We start from the raw sequence: 6,000 nt of genomic DNA, 5'->3' as shown, positions 1-6,000 counted from the left end.
GCACTATTAGACTCATGGACATATCTTGCTCTGCTACTCCATTATTATAGCTTAACAGGGTGGACAGCTGGGTAAAAGTGTTCTTGACTCCCGACCCCAGCAGTTTTCATAGCACCTTCCATACTATTAAAACCAAGCTGGTGATAGACGCTTCCAGCTAAGTTCAGTCTTGATTTATCCATATTTTGTGACCAACCTATGTGATTTCTAAAACCAACAATGTAAAGAGAGTTACCCCAATGTGACACCAGGCTATTTATTTGATAACTTTTGGCTTTTTAGAGGAGCATAATTCCAGGTACAAAGTAACTCAATCTATCTTATGTGAACACACACACACAATGTTTATAAAATAATAGGCTTCCTAATGTAGGATTCCCCTCTGTATGCTGTGAATATGTTTTACTGCCATTGGTTAATAAAGAAACTGCTTTTGACCAATGGTTTAACAGAGTAAAACCAGGTGGAAAATCCGAACAGAAATGTACATCAAGAGTAGGTGGAGTCTGGGTGATGCCCTGTAGTAACTGAAGGAGACAGATGCTGGAATTTTTTCAGGTAAGCCACAGTCTTGTGGTAATACACAGAATAATAGAAATGGGTTAAGATATAAGTGTTAGTTAATAAGAAGCCTAAGCTAATAGGCTAAGCAGTGTTGTAATTAATATAGTTTCTGTGTGATTATTTCGAGTCTGGGCAGCTGGGGAGTGAGAAAGTGGTCTCTGTTTACAGTTTCCATACAGTTTTGCAAACATTTGTCTTACTTATCTTTCCTCCAGCCTCTTCAACTGCCTTACTATCATACTCTCTTCCCACGTAAACCTCTCTCCATTATTCTTCCTTTACCCTTATTTTTGCCTTCATATCACCTAATATCTTCCCTTTGTTAAAATCTTTTTTGATTTCCCGAACATAGCCTCTTTTCAGTTTACAAAAAGCTACTCAAAATTAAATACAAACCCAAAGACTCTCATTTTGATTTTGATTGTGTACAAAGAGACAAATCTTTTCAGTAAAAACTTACATGAAGAGGAGACAAAGATAGTACATAATCTTTCTCAGGATAAGGAGAGATATGTATCAATAATTATTAAACTAAATGTCACAGAAGAGCTATGCACAAGCCATTGGAAGTTATATATTGACAAGTGATGAGAAGAAAGGCAGGAGACAGTTGCCTTGAGATTGTATTCTAGAGATAGTGTTGAGAGCTAAAAGGGAAATTTTTGAGTGCTGTGCTAAGTTTTTGTCAACTTGACACACACTAGAATTATCTGGGAATAAAATATATCAAATGAAAAACTTTCTCTATCAGAATGACTTATGGAAATTTTATGGGGAACTTATTAATTGTTGGGTGATAGGGTCTTGCACACTGTGGTTGGTGCCATCCCTAGGTAGGTGGGATTTGCTTGAATAAGGAAAGTAGCTGAGAAGTCATAGATAGAACAAGCTAATAGGCAGTGTTTCTCTGGGAAATTGCTTCTGTCCTTCAGGTTCTTGCTTGACTCTTTTTCCTGGCTTCCCATCATGACAGACTATAATCTACAAGCTAAAATAACCCCCTTTTTCCCAGGTTGCTTTTGGTTATGGTAGTCATCACAACAACACAGGAAGCATGAGAGGAGGGTCATTTGAGGTACATACTGAGGTGAACATTAAAATTACATTGCAATTCTATTCTGAATTTATAGCTGAGTTGTTTAATTAAGAAAATGTCTCTGTAAGACATTTTTGCTCTTATGACAAAAATGCTTATATTTGACAAGTGCATACAACCTTTTACTGCAATTCAAAATGATTAGGGCTATTTCCTGACTTGCATCAAGCTGAATAAATACACTCTGTTCAAGTGAAAACTTGTTATGACTTTTTTCCCTGCCTTTCAAAATAATAAGAGCAGAGTGTTGGAGACTGAATGTTTCACCTGTGATTCCTGATGAGTCATGTATTTTGCTTATGACTTTACATTCACATTGCTAAGAAATGATTTTCAAGTCATTGTATTGCTTCAGTTGGCTACAAGTATTTGGATAGGGACATCTTGTGATTGCTATGGTATATGTTATGCTATGTATATCTATCATCTATCTATTTATCATCTATAGATCATCTATCTCTTTATCTCTCTATCTATCATCTATCTATCTATCATCTATCTATCTATCTATCATCATCATCATCTATCTATTATCTATCTATCATCTATCTATTATCTATCCATCTATCATCTATCTATCATCTATCCATCAATCATCTATCATCTATCTGTTATCATGTATCAATTATCTTTGCCTCTGTCTCTCTGAATATCTTGTCTTTTCTTTTCCCTTCCTCCCCACTCACTTCCCCTCGCTTCTCCTTTTCCCTGTCTCAGTCTCACTCCTTTATCTAGTCTTGCTTTTAAAACCAAATGGGAGCAAAAATGCAATATTTATCTTTTGCTGTTTGACTTATTTTACTTAATGTGGTGGCCTCTAGTTGCATCTATTTTCTTAGAAATTATACAATTCAATTATTTGTAGCTAGATGAAATTCAGTTGTTTATGTACACCATATTTTATTTATGTGTTCATATGTTTATAGACACGGGCAGGTGTTCTTTTGCCATTAATAACGACTATTGTGAATACTAAATATAGATATGCAAGTAACTCTATATTGTGTTGATTAAGAGTCCATTAGGAAGACCTGGGTCCTATGATAATTTTTCATATTTTGAGGAACCTCCATATTGGTTTCCATCATGTCAAAATCAGTTTTTTCCCTTCAGCAGTGTATCAGAGTCCATGTTTCCTGTTCACTGTTTTCATCATGATGTTATAAGATAGAATCTCAATGCTGATTTACTTTGCATTCTTCTAAAGTTTTGTGTTTTTCATTTGTTTATTAGTCATTTATACTTTGTATATTTTGCAAACTCTTTTTATTTCATTAGCTTATTATTCAATGGTTTTTGTACTCTGTTTTTGAGGGGTTTTTTTAGCTTTCTTTTTTTTATTGATAAAAGAAGAATAAAGAAAAAAAAACAAATTTCCACCTCCTCCCAGCCTCCCCTTTCCCTCCCCCTCCTCCCACTCTTCTCCCCCTCCTCCCACTCTTCTCCCCCTCCTCCCACCACTCTCCCCTTCTCCCCACTCCTCTCCCCCTCTCTCTCCAGTCCAAAGAGCAGTCAGGGTTCCCTGCCCTGTGGTAAGTCCTAGGTCCTCCCCCCTCCGTCCATATCTAGGAAGGTGAACATCCAAACTGGCTAGGCTCCCACCAAGCCAGCAGATTGCGTAGGATCAAAACTGCGTGCCATTGTCCTTGGCGTCTCATCAGCCCTCATTGTTCGTCATGTTCAGAGAGTCCAGTTTTATCCCATGCTTTTTTGGTAATAGTCCAGCTAGCCTTGGTGAGCTCCCAATAGATCAGCTCCACTGTCTCAGTGGGTGGGTGCACCCCTCGTGGTCCCGACTTCTTTGCTCATGTTCTCCCTCCTTCTGCTCCTCATTGGGACCTTGGGAGCTCAGTCCATTGCTCCAGTGTGAGTCTCTGTCTCTATCTCCATCCATCGCCAGATGAAAGTTCTAGGATGATATGCAAGATATTCGTCAGTATTGCGCTAGGATAGGGTCATTTCAAATTTCCTATCCTCAGCTGCCCAAGGAACTAACTGGGGACCTCGGCTTGGGCACCTGGGAGCCCCTCTAGGGTCAATTCTCTTCCCCACCCTAAAGTGGGTCCCTTAACTAAGAATTGTGGTTCCGTGCTCCCCTATCCAACCTTCCTTTATCCCAATCCTCCTGTTTCCCCAAGTCCCCCCTCCTTCCCTTCTACCTTTTTTCTCCCCATCTCCCCTTACCCCCATCCCACCCCACCCCCAAGATCCCACTTTTCTCCCCGGCAATTTTGTCTACTTCCCTTAGCCAAGAGGATAACTATATGTTCTTCCTTGTGTTCACCTTCTTACTTAGCTTCTTTAGGTTCGCCAATTGTAGACTCCGTGACCCCTATTTATGACTAGAAACCAATTATGTGTGAGTACATCCGATGTTCATCTTTTGGGGTCTGGGATACCTCACTCAGGATAGTGTTTTCTATTTCCATCCATTTGCATGCAAAATTCGAGAAGTCATTGTTTTTTACCGCAGCGTAGCACTCTAGTGTGTATATATTCCATACTTTCTTCATCCATTCTTCCATTGAAGGGCATCTAGGTTGTTTCCAGGTTCTGGCTATTACAAATAATACTGCTATGAACATAGTTGAACAAATGCTTTTGACATGTGATAGAGCATCTCTTGGGTAAATTCCCAAGAGTGGTATTGCTGGGTCCAGGGGTAGGTTGATCTCGAATTTCCTGAGAAACCGAAACACTGACTTCCACAGTGGTTGCACAAGATTGCATTCCCACCAGCAATGGATGAGGGTACCCCTTCCTCCACAGCCTCTCCAGCAAAGGCTATCCTTGGTGTTTTTGACTTTAGCCATTCTGACAGGTGTAAGATGGTATCTCAAAGTTGTTTTGATTTGCATTTCCCTGATTGCTAAGGAAATTGAGCACGACCTTAAGTATCTTTTGGCCATTTGAACTTCTTCTGTTGAGAATTCTCTGTTCAGTTCAGTGACCGATTTTTTAATTGGGTTAATTAGCATTTTAAAGTCTAGTTTCTTGAGTTCTCTATATATTTTGGAGATCAGACCTTTGTCTGTTGCAGGGTTGGTGAAGATCTTCTCCCAGTCAGTAGGTTGCCTTTGTGTCTCAGTGACAGTGTCCTTTGCTTTACAGAAGCTTCTCAGTTTTAGTAGGTCCCATTTATTCAATGTTGCCCTTAATGCCTGTGCTTCTGGGGTTATACCTAAGAAGCGATCACCTGTGCCCATCTGTTGTAGGGTATTTCCCACTTTCTCTTCTATCAGGTTCAGTGTTTTCGGGCTGATAATGAGGTCTTTAATCCATTTGGACTTGAGTTTTGTGCACGGTGATAGATATGGGTCTATTTTCATTCTTCTACAGGTTGACATCCAGTTGTGCCAGCACCATTTGTTGAAGATGCTTTCTTTCTTCCATTGTATACTTTTAGCTCCTTTATCGAAAATGAGGTGTTCATAGGTTTGTGGGGTAAAATCCGGGTCTTCTATATGATTCCATTGGTCGACTTCTCTGTTTTTATGCCAGTACCACCCTGTTTTCATTACTGTAGCTCTGTAATAGAGTTTGAAGTCAGGGATGGTAATGCCTCCAGAAGATCCTTTATTGTATAGGATTGTTTTGGCTATCCTGGGTTTTTTGTTTTTCCATATAAAGTTGATTATTGTCCTCTCCAGATCTGTGAAGAATTTTGATGGGATCTTGATGGGGATTGCATTGAATCTATAAATTGCCTTTGGTAGAATTGCCATTTTTACTATGTTGATCCTCCCAATCCAAGAGCAAGGGATGTCCATCCATTTTTTGGTATCCTCTTCAATTTCTTTCTTCAATGCCTTAAAGTTCTTGTCATAGATCTTTCACTTCCTTGGTTAGATTTACCCCAAGATATTTTATGCTGTTTGTGGCTATCGTGAATGGAGAAGCTTCTCTGATTTCCCTCTCTGCTTCCATATCCTTTGTGTATAAGAGGGCGACTGATTTTTTGGAGTTTATCTTGTATCCTGCCACATTACTAAAGCTGTTTATCAGCTGTAAAATTTCTTTGGTGGAGTTTTGGGGGTCGCTTATGTACACTATCATATCATCTGCGAATAACGAAAGTTTAACTTCTTCCTTTCCAATTCGAATCCCCTTTGAACCCTTTATGTTGTCTTATTGCTATTGTTAGAACTTCCAGCACTATATTGAAGAGGTATGGCGAAAGTGGACAGCCTTGTCGTGTTCCTGAGTTAAGCGGGATGGCTTTGTGTTTCTCTCCGTTTAATTTGATGTAAGCTGTCGGCTTGCTGTATATAGCTTTTATTATATTTAGGTATGACCCTTGTATCCCTAATCTCTCCAAGACTTTTATCATAAATGGATGT

Source organism: Microtus pennsylvanicus, chromosome 3, assembly GCF_037038515.1.
Source record: "Microtus pennsylvanicus isolate mMicPen1 chromosome 3, mMicPen1.hap1, whole genome shotgun sequence".
Taxonomy (NCBI): Eukaryota; Metazoa; Chordata; class Mammalia; order Rodentia; family Cricetidae; genus Microtus; species Microtus pennsylvanicus.
Note: the sequence above shows the minus strand (reverse complement) of the source record.